The sequence below is a fragment of the Saccostrea cucullata genome, unplaced genomic scaffold, assembly GCF_032062105.1.
Source record: "Saccostrea cucullata isolate Sc308-1 unplaced genomic scaffold, CSIRO_AGI_Scuc_v1 ctg660, whole genome shotgun sequence".
Taxonomy (NCBI): domain Eukaryota; kingdom Metazoa; phylum Mollusca; class Bivalvia; order Ostreida; family Ostreidae; genus Saccostrea; species Saccostrea cuccullata.
The window spans coordinates 222,909-247,251 of record NW_026927717.1 but is presented as its reverse complement, the minus strand read 5'-3'; the positions used below and the strand labels follow the sequence as shown (position 1 = coordinate 247,251).

General features: G+C 35.9%; 1 long non-coding RNA gene across 1 annotated transcript; it reads right to left on the bottom strand.

The window, feature by feature from the left end:
* Window positions 1-20,180: 20,180 nt before the first annotated feature.
* On the bottom strand, window positions 20,181-20,726 carry LOC134275327 (uncharacterized). The gene is made up of 2 exons (XR_009993799.1): window positions 20,622-20,726; window positions 20,181-20,337 (listed from the first exon to the last, which is right to left on the bottom strand). It is a non-coding gene; the product is annotated as an uncharacterized LOC134275327 (long non-coding RNA).
* Between the last annotated feature and the right edge of the window lie 3,617 nt (window positions 20,727-24,343).

The following is a 24,343-nucleotide window of genomic DNA, read 5'->3' as shown; positions in this document are numbered from 1 at the left end:
GAATTTACGTTTTTCTCTTATGCCGATAATAAACATTATATCAATCTATCATCCAACCACCATAATAGGATCTTCCAATAACATCACTTAAAATGTCACCCAGATTGTTGGACGTGGTTATTCGCACAAACACCTCATCGTTTTGGTTTAATTGAGCAACAGCAGTCCCTGCTGAGTTCCCACCTACACCATTCGTTGCGTCAAAAAAGACTGCGCTTATTGCCTTTTCGTTCACGATTAGTTCAGTTGACAGATGGGCGTCGTTCTGTATCCGAAAAGACCAAGTAAACACATAGGTTCCTGTTCGAGGTGCGATGAATATTCCGGAATGAGGATGGTAGCCGTTTCCGATATTAGTTATCACAGTATCGAAGGCGATAACGACATGGCTACCAGGGCTTGCCAGTTTATGGGATACATAAGCATAGAAAGCCACCGTAGTTCCGGCCGATTGGGTTGGTGCTGGTGATGTCACTGGTACCAACAGTCTTTCTACAGAGGAACCATTATTCATTATAGAATATGTAAAAACAAAACAACACACATGTAGCTATTTCTTTTTTAGAAAAAAAAATATTAACAGAGCATTTATGACATGTTCATATGAGCATTTGTGGAATGTCAAATGAATATGTACGAAAAATATTCAAAAGATTTTTGTAACGTACAAAGATACTCACCTTTTCGAAACAATCCAACTGATGTATTAGATTTACTGAATGAATGTGAAGAGACGGAGTGGTTTGAAAATGTCTTGTTTATTGTATGATGAAGATTACGAAGGTTACTTCCAAATGTCTTAATATTTCTTATACACGATGTCTGCAATGTAGATATTATTCTTGTCTGTTCTGAACTCGATTCCTGAAGCTCTCTAATTTTCCTGGATTGTTCATCATTAACTTTTTCAAGTCTTGAGTGTTTGGTTTCTAGGGCAATGATCCGCTCATCCTGATAAGAAATCCTTTCTTGAAGCTTCACCAGCAATTCCCTCATCGGTTCTTTATCCTCGTTTTGCGCATCGTATGCAAGGACATGGAGTAAACAGCACCAAAACACAACAGACAGGGTAAGAAGAGATATTCCCGCCATTTTCTAAAGGAATGCTAATGTTAATACAAGGATCTTATCAGTATTATTATATAGAAACTCTCTAATGGGGTCACAAGTACTTTAATATTCCAGTGCCCTTCTTATCTATCTGTTAAACTTCATACATAGGTAAATCTTCATTTGGCCAAATTAAAGAAAGATTACTTGGATGCAATGAGAGGTCATCCTCTTAGCCACAAGTTTGTGTTCATTCTGTATTCACAAACCCGTTTGATTGTCAATTTAGCGCACTTTAAATTAGGTTCTTATACTTGTGTTAATGATTCCTTTTATCAATCGACACTTCGAGTCAACAATCCATTGTCTTATGAAAATGAGTATTGAGTAATTTTGTACAGATTGAAGCATGGATACACAGAGAGTTCAGTTGATATCGGATTCGATGAAAGTGAATTCCATAATATTGAATGCCGCACAGAGTGCTAAATGTCAATCATTTGCGACGAGCAGTTGCTAAGAAATAAACTATTCAGGCACACTGGGGAACGTCAAAAGCACCTGCAAAAATGTAGTTAGTTTTTATAGAGAATACTTGAGAATGAATTAAACAGGTTTCCTGCGAAAGGTAATGCAGGTTCGCAGTCGGGACTATTTAATTAGTCTGTTTGGAGTGAGCAAACAAACATTATTTTATAAAGATGGCTTCATCAATAATGTAAAAATTACAGATTTATTTCAGAAATTGATAGATTTAAATGATATTAATAGCGGTTAACAGTTTACATGCTTTTTAAGGTAAAATGCAGTACGAAACAATGGTCCATCTCATCCGAATTGAAGGACCGATCTCCATGTCCCGTCCCTTATTGGGATTCGAACTAGCGACGTTAGGAACATCTCCTTACTTCGCGACACTATAGCAGGCGCTCAAGACTTTTCTGTGTCAAGTGGGCAACTCGTAGCTATAAAGTTAAATATTTCTCAATTCTTTCAGGTCTCTCCTTAATTATTTCCCGATCATAACAAGGAGCACACGGCGTGTGTAACCGGTCGGAAGGAGATGCTCACTCCTCCATGGCACCAGGTCCCACCTCTGATGTTAAGGAGATCCGCGATTGCTCAGTTAAATTCCTTTTTTTTTTATCGTTTTATGGACATTTGAACTTGAATACTTTTCGTTATCTCCAAATGTTTCACTTAAAAAAAAATAATTTACTTGCTAAAAATTAAATCACTGCACTTGCAAAAATTACTCAGTAGAATTCTACAACTATCTTAGATAGCCCCTTCGGCAAATTGGAACATAAAATTTATTTTCCTATTTTCCTAAGTGCATTGGTGGGACTTCATTTGTCTGCATGTAACTGCGTCGCCGATTGCGCATTTTGTCCTTTGGTAACCCGATGTTCACTATCATTTGACCGGACGGGGTCGGTTCGCCGGCGTAGATGTACGCAAATCTCGCAAGTTTGCAAGTAGGACAAACACCACCAAATGTTTTCCCATATACTTCCATACAAACTTGAGCCCCTGTCACTCATACATATATTGAATTTTGGGCAAATGACCTTTTTGCCGTGAAAGTTCGAGATATTGGAAAACAAAACATGCCAGAAAAAATATATCACGCCGTTGCACTTTTACTTTCAATTCCCATTTGTTTACAACAAGGTGCGTTTGACATCAAATGAAAATCTCTAACCAAAGGGCACCCCTCCCTTCAAATTTTTACCTGTAACTCCTATATATCTCAAAGAAATTCAAGTCTTGATATGAGATTTATATCAACTTTATTTCACTTGTCAGATACATAACAAGTCTTTTCTCTTATTTACCAATCAGGCACCAGGTGCATTTTCTCCTCCGCCCAACTTTGGTGTCCAAAATGTCTGCGCCCATGTATTTCTTTATGTAGGAGTTTTTCCAGTAATCAAGGTTCAAGTGGCGCTGGCACTTGTCCCGGTTTCAAGTAATGATAATTACAAGGGGAACTCGAAATAAAGTTGATAATCCTAAATCATTTACCGTTTTTCTTAAATTCTGTACCAAAGAAAGGTATAAAATTTAAATTCCGAACGAATATTGATCATCTCTTTACAAGGTCCTTTCATTCTAATATTCTCTACTTCAGAACACACGAAACAAAGTTAACTACCTTTTACTCCTCTTCTAGATCTGTACATGAAAATCCAATTAAAAAGAGGTTCTGTGAATTGCTATACACCTCCCCGAGTGTAAAATTTTAGTGACTGATTGATTGAATGTTCTTTAACATCTTGGTCAAGAATTTTTACTCCTAAAAAGATGTTAACAATTAAAATTCTTCAGGTTTCTGCTCGGCATTCAGTGCTATTGAACAGTGAGTGTTCGTTACATGTATCGTGCCAACGGGGTAATTTTTTTTCTTCAAGAATATCTAAGGCTATATAATTTTGTTGTGAAAAAAACAACAAACAAACCAAAAAATCATTATTACATTTAAATTTTATCTTTCTTTTAAAAAAATATTCAAACCTAATCTGTTGAAAGTCTGCCAAGTTTACGTTTTATTTGAGACAAAGATAGTACTTCAGGGTCTCTGACAGTCATTCCTTGAGGGTCTGTATACAGTACCCGCATCGTTATTCTTGACAGGATACACGATACGATAGGATACACGCACGATACGATAGGATACACGCACGATACGATAGGACACACGCACGATAGGACAGGATACACGCACGATAGGATAAACGCAAAACACGATAAACGCAAAACACGATACACGCAAAACACGATAAATGCAAATGCAAAATCCACACCCTTTCAAAATGCAGAACGTTTTCTGACAAGACGAAAAAATTATTTTGTTTAGTTACTGCAATATTTTAATTTAAATACTTGCAAAGCTTCAAATCTAAATTATAAAGTACATTTAATTATTATGATAAAAAAAATTGAGATCACTGGTAATTTTACAAAAGTTGTTAATTTATGTATATTTTTTGACAATGATTAAATGGATTATTATGAAATGGAGACTTTAATTTTTTTTTTCATTTCTTCTCAAGGGTGTGGATTTACGATTTTTTGTGTAAATGTTGAAATTCACATCTTAAGGTTGAACTATGACTCCTTTAATTATGGATATTTCAACATACATGTAATTGTTGCACAAAAATCCCTTACAAATTTATGTGCCGTTTCTCACGGGTGCTATTATAAAGGATGAGGTGACTTGCGGCCCCTCGTATACTGACAAAAAATTAAATGTCTAAATTTTATTCAAATTTTTGTATGTAACTAATCACTGATATGTGTACCTTTATTGGAATACTATTTTTAACAAAAGCAGAAACATGATTTGGAAGATATGGCTCTTTTATTGAGGTAGGGGTATCATGTTTACATTCAATTCCCATTGCATTTTAACCCCGCCCCACTCTTTGAAGCCCTTAAAATATACGAGCGCAGATAGGTACAATTTTCTCCTTTGGCTGGTCACTGTATTTTATTGAAATCTACCTATATGTGAAAGGAGAAAATTGTACCTAACTGCGCTCACATGCTATTTTTTAAAAAATTGTAAAATCTAGTTAGCCTTTCCCATTATAAACAGATCGACGGAACTAGATTTTCTGACGTAAGAATGAATTCATATGCTAATCGAGGCACAGGCGATACTTTCTAACTGACCAATCAGCTAAATGAAATTTGTTACGAGTGAGTACCATGGAAAAATATGGAAACATGCTTGGAATTTTACTGCTTTCCGATATTTTTTATGCATTTGAGTCACAGATTAGACACGGACCTACATGTGTACCATTTCCAAGACCACAGTAAAATTTATATACAGTTACAAACAATGGATAGAATATACACGATATGCATTAGTTTAAAGTTTTGTAGCGTGTTTGGTGAGCAATTCGATAAGTCTACACTTATTCCCGAGTATCGGTAAATACAAGTTTCATGTGCATTTCTTAATTGTCCTAAATACCGTAAATGCTGAAAATCCATGCGTAGTATTAAGTATAAACAGCACTGGCTGACCATTATAATAGTTTGAAATGTAGAAAAGGATAACAGGTAAATTGATCTAAACCACGTGTCTGCGATAAAAATGTAAACGTAACCAGCGTGTTTTGTTGTTCTGTCATCGGATTGGACAATGAGTAAGTGCGAAATAATAACAATAGCCATATAAGGTCTTCTCGGTCAAGCATCTCCCTCTATTGTCCTAAGACCCGCCCATTCTCTTGCCATAAAAGAAAATATTCGCACAAGCCTGGCCGAATTTAGCTGTGATAGAGTCTAAAAAATCAAAGATAATGCAATATTCCTTATAATTAAAATGTGTCTGAACTACTGAAACTATTCAAAAGGCGTCGTATTTATTCATTCATGTTTGAAAACTACCAACATCGTTGTAGATTAAATATAATTCGTCGTGGAAAAAGGGGCCCCAGATAGCAGTTATGTCACATCATCCTTTATGAAACTCTATTAATAGAATTATTTATGAAAAAATATACATTTGTACCTAATCAATTTATTCACAAGTATTAAATTATTTCAGGGAAGAAATTTACGCAATGAATTAAATATTTGTATTTAATGTCTAACGCTTACAATCTGTGGTTTATCCGAAAATTGCAATTAAATATTAAAATCTTTGGGAAAATAATACATGTAGAAGACCAGTCGAAAGAAAGTCCAAAGAAATCGGCTTTAAAGAACTATATAGTTCAAGAAAATTAATTTCCTGAGTAGAAATCTAAATAATTGTTAATATTATGGCGCTCTGCATTAATTTAATACATGTAAACTGTGTCAACAGAATATGAATCTGCTAAAATTGCACATGTACATGTACGTTTACGCTAAGCTCTCACTTATGTACATGTACATGTAAATATTTATATATCAGATACTTAAAACCTCGTATTAATTCACGAACATTGAATGATAAAATACTTTTTTTTTCCTTTACAATACAAAACACAAAAACTTATAAACAAATATTAAACGGGTGAAATGCGACTTTTCCGACTAAATGATTATAAATCATTGCTGTTAAACTTTGTGTGCGCTGTTTCTAATGCAAATGAATCATTGAACCCTGAAAATTGTTTTAGACCTACCCGGTAATCTCATATACGGCATATCCGAAGGACGGTATGTTGAAAGTCCGTGACCAATTTAAAATTCAGGGTCTCTGACAGTCATTCCTTGAGGGTCTGTATACATGTACATTGATATTTGCAAATTTTAGAATGGCAACAAACGATGCGTTAAATCTGGTCTACCAGTGTAATATAGATGAAGAAATCCCTTGTAAATTGAACACGTTGAAGACAAAATGAATTCATTATCAAACACATTTTTTTTTTATTTAAACCGATATCTTTTGAAATGAGCAAACAATTCCGAAGAGAAGGAATTTGTAATTTTTATTAACGTACAAGATAAGTATTTGTTCAACGATCCCTCAACCGAAAAAAGGAAAATTGTGAGAAGAGCCAGCAACAGAAGAGACGACAGTGGATGACGATATCGAGAGAAGATTAATCCAAAACAGTACAACTACTCATATGAGCTCAGCCTCCATCTCTCCAAAAGAATTATAGATGACACCTGGTCAACGATGTCAGATTTCTGCCAAAGAGTGGAACCTATACGGGTAGTAAGTTCTTTGATAATCCTAATAAGATAAAGGAATAACATGACATGTTGAAGAAAAGTCATGTCAAATGAGCAAGGTTTATGTCAGGTATGCAAGGAGGTAAGTCAGTCGGGAAGGAATTAAAACAAAATTCATTCCTGAAGGTAATGATGACAAGAATTACGACTATTAATAAGAGACATGGGGAACTTGAATAATTGCGGGTAAAACTTGAAACAATGAAGGACTCAAAACCTAATGTTATAGAGCGCTGTTTCATTACGTACAAGTATTAGCTGCTTCATTACGTATTATATATAAAAATTACCTTTCAACAACTTGCACAGTAGATACCACAGACACCTAAAGTGTGGATAAAAAAATGTTAGAGTTTATATCTCAAAAATATATTATTTCCCCGTCAAACACATCTATATGTCGTTTCATGCAAGTATATTGTACTTTTTCACACCTCTAAAGAATGGCCTTATACGGTATAATAAAAATACACAAGGTAAGAAACAAAAACTGTGAACAAACAGAGGGGTTCCCTACTTCGAGACAAAATTTCAAAGGTAATAACAGTGCTATACCTATCATAATTTTGAAATCACTCTGTCAGTTTGGAGTCGCCTGTCTGATTGGTTAACTGTGACACAGTTTAAATCTTTAACCAGTCAGAGAAGGCGAAACAGAGGTGCGACTCTAAAACCTCCTCCTCACTTTTATTCACACTTCAGATGCCTGTGTAGACACAGGAAGAAGTTCAAAATAAGAAATGTAACGTTTAGGCTATTTCAGACACGAATAACTCGTACAAGAAACGATTAGATCGTACCTAAAAGTATGCAGTAGAAATAACGTACAAATGTGAACTTCATTTAATCTAACGGACATGATTGGTTTATGTCAACATATAGTTTCTGCAACTGAGTCTCGTATGATATGTAAGCCTGCCATTGATGATCACATAAGAAAGGAAACCTTACTGATCAGAAATGCTTTTCACATTTGAAAGTACATCTCTTTCTTTCAACGGCCGGTGCCATCTGTTGCAATGCTGAGCTTGCAGAGTCACCAGTTCTATTTACTACCGAGACTCCATTACATTAACAGATTTTTTTTTATAAAGATCGAGATCAAAGATGTCCTTCCCGTGGCTCGAGAACACTATAATCTCTATTATTTTATAATCACTGTTTTTCATTTTGTGAATTTTAAAATCTTGCAAGACCTATATCCTACTAACTAAAAAAGTCATTTTATACTGTAATGATTTGTGGTAACAATAAACGTTAAGAAGACCAAGAATGCGGGTTAAATGGAATAATCTGTCCCCCTTTGTCTGAGTTGAAATAGACTCACCCAAAAGGGGTATATATAAGAACGCGCTGAGAGTTTCAGGGTCTGTCAGTCGTTTGCGGAGCTGCAAAGACGAAGCAGTAGAAGAATTTGGGTAAGAATAAGAAAAGGTGAAATAAAAGAAATTAGAATACATTGCACCAGTGGCAAGAAACCCGGGGAATTGAGGCGAGATACTGGGGGCTGTAGATCTGCATAAGAACGGAACTCCTAGTATCCGCCATCAATAGGAACCTTTGTTACCAAGTCATAATTTAACCACGTCTGTATTTATTTTGTGATTAAAGAAATAAAAGAATAACCCAGATAGATTAAAGGAAAATTGTTATATTGTAAATATTTAAATCATTAGATCAAATACTCAGATAGAGTAACTCAGAGTAAGAGGAAAATTTCATCCCCTATAAGAACCCAAACGCAGGGGTACACGTTACATTTTGGTGGCAGCCGGTAAGGGGATAGAAGTTAATAAGACAAAAATACTAGGTACCAGGTCCAGTTTACCAAGCGCTATTTACCAGTTTCAGTAGTATCAGGTTCGCAGAGCCAGGTACTGTGTACGCTACCAACGACATTTTAACAAGTACAGGTTACCAGGTCCAGTATAACCAGGTACAGAGAGCCAAGTGCGTTGTAACAAAGTACTGTTTACCAGGTCCAGTGTTGCCAGGGCAAGAATGGTGTGGCAAAGACCTTGGCCAGAATACGAGAAAAATTCTATTGGGTAGGATTGCAAAATGATGTCCGCAGCTATGTGACGTGATGTCCACAATGCAGAAAACGAAAATCTCGTTCTGCTGGAAAATCGTACATGCAGATAGATCAAACAGGTTTCCCATTAGAACGGGTAGCACGGATATTATGGGGCCACTACCTGAAACCGAGAAAGGTCACAAGTATATTCTAGTCATACCTGACTACTTTACGAAGTGGACAGATGCTTTTCCTTTGAAAAACATCGAAGCACAGACCGTTGCTGAAGTCACAGTAGAGTAATCATTAGATCAAATACTCGGATAGAGTAACTCAGAGTAAGAGGAAAATTTCATCCCCTATAAGAACCCAAACGCAGGGGTACACGTTACATTTTGGTGGCAGCCGGTAAGGGGATAGAAGTTAATAAGACAAAAATACTAGGTACCAGGTCCAGTTTACCAAGCGCTATTTACCAGTTTCAGTAGTATCAGGTTCGCAGAGCCAGGTACTGTGTACGCTACCAACGACATTTTAACAAGTACAGTTTACCAGGTCCAGTATAACCAGGTACAGAGAGCCAAGTGCGTTGTAACAAAGTACTGTTTACCAGGTCCAGTGTTGCCAGGGCAAGAATGGTGTGGCAAAGACCTTGGCCAGAATACGAGAAAAATTCTATTGGGTAGGATTGCAAAATGATGTCCGCAGCTATGTGACGTGATGTCCACAATGCAGAAAACGAAAATCTCGTTCTGCTGGAAAATCGTACATGCAGATAGATCAAACAGGTTTCCCATTAGAACGGGTAGCCACGGATATTATGGGGCCACTACCTGAAACCGAGAAAGGTCACAAGTATATTCTAGTCATATCTGACTACTTTACGAAGTGGACAGATGCTTTTCCTTTGAAAAACATCGAAGCACAGACCGTTGCTGAAGTCACAGTAGAGCAGTTTATTACCAAGGTTGGAATTCCAGAAATAATTCACAGTGACCAGGGCAGGCAGTACGAAAGCAAGCTGTTTAAAGACGTGTGTGAAATGTTATGTATAAGAAAAACTCGAACTACTGCTTTCCATCCCAAGTCAGATGGAATGGTGGAAAGGTTTAATAAAACCTTAGCTACAATGCTAAGTGCATATGTGTCTGACCACCAACAAGATTGGGATAGAAACCTTCCTTACGCGCTAATGGCCTACCGTTCCTCTGTGCACGAAAGCACAGGCTATACTCCGAATATGCTTATGTTTGGACGCGAGGTAGCCACCCCGCTAGACATCATGTATGACTTACCAAATGGTTTGAAGCCAAGCAAAGTACATGATTATGTATGGAAACTTCGGGAAACACTTGAAGAGGCATATAGATACGCTCGTCAGATTAGCAAGCAGTCTATGCTAAGACAGAAGAAATATCACGATCAAAATATTGTCAGTAAGAGTTTTGAGGTTGATGATAAGGTGTTAGTGGTTTTCCCACAAAGACATGTAGGGAAGTCTCCGAAATTGATGAGTTTTTGGTATGGTCCTTACATTATTGTTGAAAAGCATACTGATGTTACATTTAAAATCCGAAAAGAAAACGATACCAAGACTCTCATTGTCCACATTGATAGGTTAAGACATTATGGGACTCAGGTCTTGGATAATGAATTGACGCAGACTGACAATGATCACCAAGTAGTGCAAGATGAAAATCAGACGGACAAACTTCAGAATGATGAAGCTGAGTTAGATATGCTTGGTAATTCAGAACTGAATGAGTTCGAATTATCATATGCCAATCGTAGGCAACGCACACGCACAAGGCCTAAATGGCACAGTGATTATGAGTTTGATTATACAATTTAACTTTTAGTTAAGTGTTTTTCGAATTATCATTTATTTTCAGATTAAAGAAAAAATGCCGAAGACCAAAGTGACTCCCAGAAAGCCTGGGATTTTAGGCTCAATTTGCTTGGTTCGCCTTCCATCTGAAGAGGAATGGAGGGATCACTTGTTAGCATGTGGAATGGCTGACAATAATCGAAGAAAGTATGAATGCCAGTTATGTGATCAAGCTTTTAGTAAGAAAATTATCTTAGCCAGGCACCTGAAACGTATGCATAAAGAACAAGAGAACTCAGAATTACACGAAAAGAGGCAGACTCAGGATTTGTCAGTGGAATAGCCTGTAGAAGAAGATTGGCAAGAAGACCCTGGGGAACTTATTTGTGAAGAAAACGACATCGAGTTAGGTAGAACGCAGAGAAAAAGAACTGCCCCACGTTTGCCAGGTGTGAAAAGAAAGACAGCAGACAAAGTGAACCAAGTAGTTGAGGAAAGAATAATACAATACAAGAATGTGGAGAATGGAGACGAAGCCACTAGTAGTAGATCAGACCAGGAGGCACTCGTGGAAGATCAACATTGCTCCTGTTGCAAGAAACAAGTTGAGGCAGTGGAAAAAGCTACACAGGCCAACATTCAAGTTGAAGACGTTAATAAGAGAAGGCATAAGAAAATCATAAGAGTGATCAAGACGTATCAAGAGAATGGAGAAACCATTGAAAGATTTGAAGAGGACATTTGGTCAGATTAAAATGCCTCAAGTATAGATTGTACATTCAAGCTAAAGTGACTACATGTTTTCATTTCTCTCCTTTGATTTTGTAACGAGGTGTTATTTTAACCCTTGATAAATAAAAATGAATATGTATATATAATGTTTATTAATTAAGTGGCATAAATGTCTTTTCAAAAAAAAAAAAAAAAAAAAAAAAAAGAAGAAGAAAAAAAAACATGCGGGACGCATGAAATCAGAGGCGTGGGTGATGTTATGATTTGTGGTAACTATAAACGTTAAGAAGACCAAGAATGCGGGTTAAATGGAATAATCTGTCCCCCCTTGTCTGAGTTGAAATAGACTTGCCCAAAAGGGGTATATATGAGAACGCACTGAGAGTTTCAGGGTCTGTCAGTCATTTTTATGTCAGGGCTGCAAAGAAGAAGCAATAGAACAATTTGAGTAAGAATAAGAAAAGGTGAAATAAAAGAAATTAGAATACATTGCTCTAGTGGCAAGAAACCCGGGGAATTGAGGCGAGATACTGGGGCTGTAGATCTGCATAAGAACGAAACTCCTAGTATCCGCCATCAATAGGAACCTGGGGCAAGGTACACGGTGCTTTGTTACCAAGTCATAATTTAACCACGCCTGTATTTATTTTGTGATTAAAGAAATAAAAGAATAACCCAGATAGGTTAAAGGAAAATTGTTATATTGTAAATATTTAAATCATTAGATCAAATACTCAGATAGAGTAACTCAGAGTAAGAGGAAAATTTCATCCCATACAAGAACCCAAACGCAGGGGTACACGTTACAATACCATAAGAACCTTATTTTTTTCAAGACTCAAGTACAGGGCCAGAACAAGTGAAATTTAATTCCATATACTATAGTGTTGATTCAAGTCGGTTCTAATGATGATAACCTCAACCCAGATGAAGGATTAGGCCACAGGTGTATCAAGGTTTACAATAAGATATACATACACAAATTCATTTAAAATCTTCTCAAGAGCTGGAAAGCGAGAGGTCATATTTCTCTTAAATCATTCACATGTAGTGTACATTTAAGTTTGTTAAAATCATAACCCTTTGGTGAAGGGCAGTGCTTCAATTAGGGAACAAATTTCTACAAAGGAATATGTAGAATACAACTTGAATAAAGAAAGCCAGGATCAGTCATAACACTATGGAAGTGTAGATTTCAGCTTGTTCAAATCACGACCACCGGGGGTTGGGTAAGTTAACTAAAGGCCAATATTTACATGTACGTAGGAAGAGCAATAGGCAATCCTCGGCTGACTCCCATTCATAGTGTGCAAGGTACGAGCCACCCGAGGAGTTCCAAGTGTAGGAAGAGAACGGGAATAGAAATTAAAGCAATCCCGTATTTCCTCGGGTGAGTGATGTTGCTCATAGACCTCTTCATAAAAGAACAAGAAATCTTTTTAAAATATCGTTAAAGTTTAATCTTTGATTTTTTATCAGTGATATCCAGAACATGTGTCAGTACTAACTTGTCACCCTCTGTACCTGAAACGTAAAAAAAGAAATATTTATTTTCAATATAAGAGATTAAATGTGAAATTGTTTATTTAAAGTAGACGAAAAATAATGAAACATGTTATTAGACAGGGACGCACGTGTATGGCAATCAAAAGCAAGAGAGATAGCAAAAACACCCCGACTTGGTATTAAAGTTATCGCTCATGAGGACTGCCCTTTTCCTAGATAAGGAAAAAAAATAAAGGTGAGAAATGGAGTCCTAGGTCCCTCGGAGGAGACTGAGGTGCCGTGTCGCAGTAGGTGTTGTCATGAGGTCAATCATTGCTAATAAAAGCTTTGAATTAAGTCCCTAGTACAGTAACACTTAATCGGCAAGTGTTTTATACGAGTTAAAATTTTTGAAGGAACGTTAAACAAACAAACAAAAGATATGGAGAAGGTAAATTATACGGAAGCCTAATGTCCCCGTGACCTATGATTTCTTATCACTGGTTTTTACTGTTAAAAGAGCCGTCTGCGTGCCGTTATGTGCATTAGAGTCGTGGAGTAAGGCGTTGTTCTTACGTCGTGGGTTCGAATCCCACTGAGGGACGTGGGGACCGATTCTTTAGATGAGGCTGAACGTGTATAAATCGGTGTCCCCTGTCTTAGTACATACTGGCACTAAAATATCCCTCGCTACTCAATTGACCTGAGTATCGAAAATCATAAATTTGCAGCTCTACACCGGCTAGTAGTGGCGTCTTAATGTGAGTGTAAAAATCGCAAGACTGGCGTAAAACAACAAACGAACTGTATATAAAGGTAACAGGCTTTACTTTTTAGGTCATCTGAGTAAACCCAGGTGACCTATTGCTATCCGTTTTCGTCCGTCGTCGTGTGTCGTGCGTCGTGTGTTAACATTTTAACATTTTCAGCTTCTTCTCTGAAACCACTGAACCAAATTCAACCAAATTTGGTATACAGCATTTTTGGGTAAAGTGGAACTAAAATTGTGAATTTTATGGTCCCGGCCCCCCTGGGGCCTGAGGGTGGGGCCAAAACCACTAAAATTATTGCAATCTTTAAAAATCTTCTTTACTCCTGGACATCAAGCAGGCAAACTGTTGGCATGAATGTAATGAGCATTGAGTCCTCTACTAAAATTGTGAATTTCATGGCCCTAGGGTCAGGGGTTCTAGTGCTAGGGCGGGGCTATATAGATTATATAGTGAAAATGCATGATTTCTTTGAAAATCTTCTTCTCTGCTCCTGGGTATTGAATAAATTAACCAAGCACATAGTTATGATGAGCAAGAGTGCGTCTTCCAAAATTGTTAATTTTATGACCCCAGGGTCAGGCACTCTGGTGTTAGGGCGGGGCTCTATTGGTTATATAGTGAAAATGCATTTATACTTTGAAAATCTTCTTCTCTTCTTTTGGGTATTAAATAAACTAGCTAAGTACATAATTATGATGAGCAAGAGTGCCTCATCCAGAATTGTGAATTTTGTGGCCCCAGGGTCAGGGGTTTTGGTGTTAGGGTGGGGCCCTATTGATTATATAGTGAAAATGCATTTATTCTTTGGAAATCTTCTTCTCTGCTCCTGGGTATTAAATAAACTAACCAAGCACATAGTTATGATAAGCAAGAGTGCCTCATCCAAAATTGTGAATTTTATGGCCCCAGGGTCAGGGGTTCTGGTGTTAGGGAGGGGCTCTTAATTGATCATATAGTGAAAATGCATTAATTGTTTGAAAATCTTCTTCTCTGCTCCTGGGTATTAAATAAACTATGTAAGTAAATAGTTATGTTGATCAAGAGTGCCTCATCCAAAATTTTGAATTTTATGGTCCCAGGGTCAGGGGTTTTGGTGTTAGGGCGGGGCTCTATTGATCATATAGTGAAAATGCATTAATTCTTTGAAAATCTTCTTCTCTGCTTCTGGGTATTAAATAAACTATGTAAGTAAATAGTTATGTTGATCAAGAGTGCCTCTTCCAAAATTTTGAATTTTATGGCCCCAGGTTCAGGGGTTTTGGTGTTAGGACGGGGCTCTATTGATCATATAGTGAAAATGCATTAATTCTTTTAAAATCTTCTGTGCTCCTGAGTATTAAATAAACTTAGTGCATAGTTATGATAAGCAAGAGTGCCTCATCCAAAATTGTGAATTTTATGGCCCGAGGGTCATGGGTTCAGGTGTTAGGGCGGGGCTGTATTGATTATATAGTTAAAATACATTAATACTTTGAAAATCTTTCCTATGCTCCTGGGTTTTATGCCAGTGATCCAAATATATATCTATTCATGATGAAGAAAGGTGCACCTAGCAAAATGGTTATTTTTTATGCCCCCCCCCCCGCTCCTTCCCAAGGTCGGGGATGAGGGGGGGGGTACAAAGTCTGAAAATAAATTAATGCTTTGAAATCTGCTCTTTGGTGTTAATCAACCATTTTATGATAAAATTTGCAAAATTTTGAAATATGTTGCCCCAGGATCAGTGGTGGATGAGGTGCACAACTGGTTATAAAGTGGAAGTGCATTTTCTCTTAATGTTACTCTGATCTACCTCTGGGTATTGAGTAAACAGAGTAAGCATGCTAAGTCTATAATTATTATAAGCAATGGTACCTCTTTCAAAATTGTGAAATTGCGAATTTCATGGCCTCTGGTTTAAAACACGGACCAAATTTAATTGTTTGAAAGTTGTTGCACAATACTCAGGTGACCTATAAGGCCCGTGGGCCTCTTGTTTATAAAGAGGTTTAACAGAAAGAAACTTACCCTCTCCGACAACATATAGCGTATCTGTCGGAGGGGTGGATGTTACACTCATATGCTGTGGGGCATCGCCTGCCTCCTCGTCCACAGTAGAAGTTAGCCAAGGCATAACCCGATCGACATCTTTTGTCTGGAACATCCTATTTAGTTTCACAAAATTACAATTTTTATTAAAACAAGACAGTCTTTATATGACCAATTTCAACATAGAGGTGCTTACATGCATATTGATTCTGTTCTATTATTTTTTTTTTAATTCAGTTGAATTACTTTAGAATATTTTTTTTCTTAAAACCTGAAACGACAAGTTATGGAAACATAATACTGTTTAACAAATATTAATTGAATGAACATCATTAAAGAGTGACTGATTTTGACATATGCAAATGTGAGTGAGACTAATGCAGAAATAGAAATGACTGTCACAGAGTTTTTTCTTGTGAAATAAAAAAAAAGCAATTTAAAGTATGTTTCTAACTATCGTTAAACAATACTAGAAAAATGTCCATACCTGACAAGTAGCCAGTGAAATTACTGTGAACAAGAACACAAAGAGCACGATCCACCTATCCATTAAAAATTGCACGTAGTTTTCTATAAACTTTTGTTTCAAATTTCTATTGCACTTAAAAATTCACTAAACTGCTAACTACTTGTATATATAGGGTTCTTACCACACCTGGAATAGCCTTAAATTAGTTTTTCTTAAGGCCAATCCCAGATAATGCGTGTTAATCATGTCTGTAACATATGTTAATTTAAAAACAAATGGGAGAAACTGCGTCACTATTACTGCAAACATAAATCCGGTATATAAGCATAATGTGAACGTACCGTTCTTATCATGCATCGTCAATTAATTATTTTATATCAAATTTAATTTTTATTTAAAAAAAAAACAACGGTGCTAGATCCGGCTATTTCCAAATATTTTAACTTATTATCAAGTACATGTTGGTCACTCAATATTAGAATTAAATTTTAAGAACAAAATACATGCAAGTGAACGCATCTGAACGTTGTTTCTTTTTTGTTTTTTTGTTTTTTCGATTTCGAAGTTTAGACACACTTTTGCATGTTTACTTTTCATTGTCTTTTATTTAGGATACACGCCTGTTCTAGATGCAAATCATTTATCAGATTTGAAGATATTTGAACAAATGTTAAATAAATGATTAATCTGCGTGTAATTAACATTCAAAGTCAAATCAGACTCTACATTTCATTTGGTTTCTTTATAACCACTATTTTGAAGGAGAATCCTTTCTAATTAATTTACAAAAACATAAGGTAATTAAGCGATTTTAGTGGGTTTAAAGTAATCTACTCAAATATGCAATGTTCAGTGATTAAAAAAACTTCTAATAAATAACATTTATAGTGATGTTAAAAATAAAAGAAATATATCTCATTCTGTTACAAATTTGAGAACATAAATATAATTTTTTGCTTACATATATCAAGGTCATAATGGTTTAGCATGACGTAAATTTTTTGTTTATGAATCAGTTATGAAACATGTTGGCATTAAGTTTTCAGAAACTGCAATGTCAGTTTACTTATATTAAACCGTGTCGAAATAATGACTATTAACATTTTTTTTTTTAAATACAATTCTTGATCCTTTTTTTTGAATTATTAAAAAGAAAGAGCACATAGCCTAGCGTGTAAGGTGCTTTAAATTAAGAAATAAAGATTTAAATGAATAAGCTAATTTTTTTAAATAAAGTTTCTTTGTTAATTTGTCGCGCAAAGACGTAAGCAAAACACTCCTTTGCTAGTTTACATGTAATATTTTAGATTATCTAGAGGAACAGTATCTTAATAAAAAGTTATATTTACAGTACCAAGATACTTTCTTTCGTTTGAAAGGAATTTATTGTATAGAGAGGCGTGGCAGTGGAATCACTGCATCACGTCACAGTCACGCCTCTCTGTACAACAAATTCCTTACAAACGAAAGAAAGTGTTTTTGTAAATATCGTGTCGTGGTCATTTGCATAGTCACTCCACAGGCACTTGGGGTATGGACCACCCCCACCCACCCCTTTTCCATCGGGAGCACATAATAAATAAATGGAAATATGAAAAGGAAGAGGAATGTATAACAAATTTCTTAATGTATGCATATCCCATGTTTTATTCTGCTTTAGATTTATTATCAAGCGAAGTTGAAGCGAGGTGGGGAGGAAGGCGAAAAAAGAGTAATAAGCCTTCTCTCTTATTATGTACATGTATTACTAGTAGTCGAAAACGAAATATACAAAGACAGCTTAAAGAGACAAAAGAGTTACATTATTGATAACATATAGTGCATATTAAAATAAAAAATAGGAAAAGGGTGACTCGAACCCAGATTTATAAAGAAAAAATGGGGAAAAAAGTGGGGGTCCATACCCTAAGTGCCTGTGAGTCATTCCTTCGACAACAAACTGCATGCGACATTACGTAAGAAGCTTAGGTCCGTCGTAGAGTGTTCAAAGTTATATTTACGGTCACTTTCTTTTGTTTGTAAGGAATTTATTGTTACAGTACAAAGAGGAGTGGCAGTCGAGAGACAGTCATGCCTTACTGTATACTGGGTTATTTTCGCCCCGCTTTATTTTCGCCCTTTCACACTATTTTGCCCCGTCTTTTATTCGCCCAGTCACAGTTCCGTTTAAGAAATTGTACTGTATTCTTTGAATTCACCCCGTTTTAAATTCGCCCAACCGAGGATAGGGCGAAAGGGACGAAAATAAAACGGGGGCGAAAATTTCCCTGTATACATTAATATTTCTTACAAACGAAAGAAAGTGTCTGTAAATGTCTTGTGTCATTGTTATTTGCATAGTCACTCCCTCGGCATCACGCGACATAACGTAATTGTACTTGACTGTAATTAATTACACTTTTTGCAGAATAATTGTATATTAATTAATTACATGTTTTATAAAGCCTGTAGTTTAAGTGTCGAAAAATCAAAGTAATTGTAATTTAATAAATTACTTTTTTAAGTAATGGCCCCATCCCTGAAACGTGAAAACTATTTTCAAGAGAAATCCATGTAAACTCATTAATTAACTGCTTTAAACAACAATTTAAAGATACACAGAATTTCAGGAAAAACATTATTCAAATTTAAACAAGATAATCGAAATCTGACAATATTGGAAACAGGCTGCAGTTCGACGAATTATTAAAAGCACCTGTTTCCTGGGTTCCTTGCTTACTGATACATGTTCGTATATAAACACTCGTATATATCCTTACCAAACTGATATGTTTGCTGTAAGCGGCAGGCAAGTTTGCTGCAAGCTTACAGCAAACAAAATTATTCACAGGAAGAAAATTTTCTTGTTCGCAGATGATTGCTGCTAGCTGCAATCTTGCGGCAAACACTGCAGCAATTGCTGCAAGCTTGCAGCAAATTCGCAGGAACTCAGCATGTTAATTTGCAGGAACATTGCAAGAAACATACACACCAATTTAATGTTCGCAGCAAGTTCGCAGGAAACAATTTATGATTTAAATGTTTGCAGTAAGTTTGCAAGAACAATAAACAAGTCAAATCAGCCTATGATTAATGTAGATTGTAATGTGGTCAACACAGATTTGGCCATTTCGAAATGTTTGAATGGGATTTGCACATGTTTCAGTATTTTGTTAGGAGTATATACCGTTTTGATGTGGTGAATTTTCTCTAAAATTATCAGATTTAATTAAGTCGGGACAAAATGTGCCAAAACCATAAGGATATTGTTTGCTTCAAGTAAACAGCAATGTTTGTCGCAAGCTTGAAGCAATGTTTGCCGCAGTCTTGCAGCAAGGTTTCCTCATTTTGAAAATCTAGTGTTTGCTGCAGCAAACCTCGTTCGCATGTAAAATGTTTGCTGCAAGCTTGGTGCTAACACCAAGTCTTTGTATAGACTGTTATGCTTTCTTTAACTACATTGCCGCAAGCTTTCAGCAATGTCTGCTGCAAGTTTGCAGCAAACTTTCAGCAAATATTTGCAGGAAGGCAATATTTTTGGTAAGGGTACATGTATGCATTTTGACTATTTCACACTACATTCCATAATATTGACACCCGTTACTACGGTACTCCACTCGGATTTCCTCAGGACATGCAAGCATATCCGTAGTAACAGCAATGTAGCGGATCATGGTACGGACGAATGTAGATTTCAAGTACGTTTTGGTTTTTCAAATACCCATACTGCTTAAAATAATACATTAATTACAATTACACACTCGCTTAACATCGCTTGTCTTTTCAATGCAAACATGTCCTTCGTACTTTCTGATTTGTTTGAATACTGTACGATGGACCTACGCCTGTAACGTAATGTCGAGTGCAGTTTGATGCCGAGGAAGTGACTATGCAAATGACCATGACACAAGACATTAACAGATGTTCGGGATTTACTATATAGAGAGGCGTGGCTGTCTCGATTACGAATCGGTCGTGAACCTCAATGCTAAATATTTTTCTCTTCAAGATATGTATTTCGACTAAACATAATATACTTAATATAATTTACAGGCTTTACAGTAGCTGTTATGTTAAGTCTGCTCTCTATTTTAATAAGCTTCCGTAACAAAAAAGAAATAAAAATACTGATAACAAGGAATTTATTTCTTGATGAAAGCATTAATAACAAACCATGCATCAGTACTAGTGAAATTGACATTTTAAAAACATTAATTTCTACACGGACGATTAAAATTACAAGACTTAAACCAAGTGTTTTCTCAAACTCCATATCCACGTCGTCCTGAAATGCAAATAAGAAAAAAAATAGTTAGAGAACTTTGAACACCTGTCGTGTTCTCCTTGTAATGATCAGGAATTAGAAATTACGGGAAAAAATACCACGACAAAGTAATGTGTAGATAATAGATAATAGCCTAAAAATTGGTGTGAAAAACGCCAGTCAGCAATTTGACTTAATGATAGATCATATATAGATCATATAAAAAAAAAAATCCAGGCCATGTTTGAAATATTGTTTTAAACATTCTTTAAAGACATGGTCCTATTCGTTGAGGTAAGACTTACTACTAGGGCAACAGACAGCAAAGGCGTCCAATTCGTGTACACTACATTGGTATCCACGAGGGCAGGGCCGGTAGTTAGGGCCATCTCCACAGTACGAACCGGGTAATGGTTGCCTTCCTCCCGGACACTCTAAACACAAAAAATGGAAACACGTCTATATTTGTATAAATAAACCATTGTTTTAATTGAGGGGAAATTATTTCTCATCAAAAGAATGACAGGCATAGCTAATTCGTTCTTGATTTTAAACAAACTACACTGTATCCTTTAGGTATATCGAACACAAACACTACAAATACCGTAATATTTTTTATCAAAACCATTGAATTCAAGTTAGCGAAGTTTGGCTGTGCATGTATTCATGAATTACGAAACTTTTATAAAATGTGGAAATATTATACAATTATTGCTGTTTTTTGAGGTCAATACAATGCTTTAGCCATCTGAGGAGTACAATATTCACCGAGCCCGAAGGGCAAGGTGAATATTGTACTTCGAAGATGGCTAAATCATTGTATTGACCGAAAAAAAACAGCAATAACTGTTTTATTATATGATTCACTGATGAAATGATACAGCTCATTACTTGTTTGCATTTTATCAAGTCCTAGCCAAATACAAGAGAGAAGCAGATTTAAAATAAACCTTACCAGTCGTATCAATTTGAAATGTTTTTTTTTAATCAATTTTAGTTGCCATGAAAGAAATATATAATGTCAGTCTTTTTTTATAGGATAGATTTTGAAAGGATGGAATATTATCAGGGAAAACTGACTGCCAAAAAGTAAAAGAAAATTGTTGATCAGTAAAAGTGTTGGAGGGGGGTCCCTGCATCCCCTCTTACCATCCTCACCCTAAAATATATATTAGCTTATGTTTTGTTCACATGAAAAAAAATCAGAGTCGTTTAAATAGCTTTCCAAAACAATTTGTATCAATTTGGAATTTCCCAATCTATATTTAGATCAATATGGAGGAAATATATCCTTGTATTGACCTGGAACGTCACGTGCAGGTCAATACAACGTAGTATTTTTCTAACATAGTTGGATCTCAGCCAATCAAAGAGATGGAAATTATTCAATCATATAATAAAATATTTGATTGTACATACGTGGACAGCATATTGCGAATCTGTCTGCAGGGTCAATTTCACACTAATATCCACTTGGACAATCCTGGCGATTTGGACCTCGCCCGCAGAAAACGCCCCTCAAAGGCCTACCTCTGGGACATCTTGCCTGAGCATCAGCCTTACAGCTCAGCTACGGGTTAAATAATTCAATTAATGATATTTCCCCTATTTTTTACAAAAAAGATAAATGATATTTCCCTTACTTTTTACAAAAAGATAAAGTTGAATTGATTTTAAATATCGACATTATTTATTTAAAACTAAAATATTTCAAAAATCTAAAGATATACTTACCAAGCTCAATAATATAAGGAACACGAAAATCATACCAACAAACTTGCCTATCTTCAGATTTAGTAGGTAGGAAAATGCATTCACAGGTGACACACAACGCACTTGTGGAAAAAAAATAATGTGTACATTCCGGCTGTTACTTTAAGCTAGCGGAATCTGGTTGACACCTGTCAACATATTTATTTTGTATTTTGATAATAAGTCCAAAATCCGTGTCAAAGGTACTGCGTATTAAGTATATCCTGTTTAAAGGTGATTATCAATTTCTTTAACAATGAAAATGAAAATACATTTCTCGGTCACCAAAAAATGAATAAAAATGATTTATCTGATAATACATGTTTAGCTACTCCAAGTAATAGAAAATTCTTTGTATAATAATAATAAAAAAAAGTACTATTAAGCTCTCCTTTCTTTTCAGTTTTTTAAAATACATTTTTCATTAAAGAGGCTGGGGGTGGCAGCCATTTTCAGACTATTTCGCTCTCCTTTAAAAGAAGAGCTCCATATAAAGATATACAAATATGATCAAATTTTTAAACTAAAATGTGTGAAATTTTTCTTTGTCAAATGATAGTTGACAGCTTAAGATACCGTATCTTAAAAAACAAGTTAAATCTGGTGGTTAATTTGTGGTTAATTTGTTGACCCCCCAGCCTTCTTAAAGGCGTATGAATCTCTCGTGATCAATATTTGCTGTGCGTTTCTAATACACATGACTGTACGTTTACTTTGTGATCTTCGTTCTAGTCCTCAATAACAAACTAGAGGTACTGTGAGCAATGAGCTCACTAAATGGTACCCCCCGCCTCCCATATGGTTATAATGGCAAAGTCCATGTTTTGCTGTGGCCGGAAAACCAAAAATATGTGTCGGATCAAAAAGTAAAATAGGAGGTGCACAATGACAATATGTAATAAAGATTCTGTGAAAGTTTCATTAAATTTCACTTAGTGGTATAAGAGGATTTGCGGAGAAAAGATGGGTACCCCAAAGCGTAACAGACAGACGGACGGACATACCGATTACAGTATACCCTCCCACTTTTCAAGCGGTAATCAGACAAAAAAGATTTCAAAATTAACAAGTTTTTAAAATATGCAAATGGTAGATTTTGTAATATCTGGCTTTGTAAATGAAACATGGAAATAACGAACAGTATTCTAGATCAAAAGTCAATAAAACAATACAAAACAGGAGTAGAGCAAACACGAACCTCTAAAACATCAGAGGTGGGATCAGATGCAATGTAAGAATGAACATCCCCTGCCGACAGCCCCCGCCCTCCCTCCGTGTGCCCCTTGTCCTAATTGGAAAATCCGTCGTCGATTTAGTGTACAAATAATGGACTAACAATTAGTATGAAAAACGTCAGTCAGCAAATGACTCAATGATAGAATGTATTTGCTGACAAGGTCATTGTATCGACCACAGAAGTTACCAAATGATGACTTTAAATGAGACTGCTGATATTCTTGTTTGATAAACTTGTTTGTCAATAATTTACCTCGTTTTAAAAATTATTCATGCGTAGATTCCTACCTTCTTATCGAATTACCTGATATATGTAAACTCCGTATGCAGGTGATAAAGGTATATTGCTGCATAAGGAAGGGAAGTTGACGACAGAAAAGCACGTGGAGACCGGTGCTTCGGATGAGACCATACAAACTGAAGTTCCGTGTTGCAGAAGTGCTGGCACGAAAAAGATGCCTCCGGCTCTGAGTGCCGAGGATGGAACAAAATTTTTAGCTCTCCACCGGTAAGTGTTTGTGATAAATTCTCGAAAGGGACGTTAAACAATATTCAGCCAATCGGCATACCGTTATACATTTGTGTCTTTGTTATTTATGTCCTTTTGACTAATGGCAGTATAATTTGCATTGTGGTCGATGTCGAAAGGTTACCCAGTAAATATTTATTTTCTTTGCGTTTGTCAAATTTTTTTTTTTTAAACAAGATGTGTTTGTGAAACACTAATGCCCTTGTATAGCATCTTATGACAGAGGTTGGATTTTTACAAATGAAAGTCGCCAAGGTCAAGATCTTTTTTTTTTTTTTTGATAAAGAGGAAGGTGTTGTCACAATGCATGTACTGTTTGTTGGACAATTATCGTGAGAGGGTGGAAAATGACAAAGTACAAATTCATAATAAGAATGTGACAAAATATCAAGTATGTGTAAATTTAACATGTGGGCTAAACAGGCCTATCAACACTGAAAACGCACGTTTTTACAAAACATTGTAGTTGCAGACTTTAAACATACTAAGAAATACTGCATAGTTTTATAA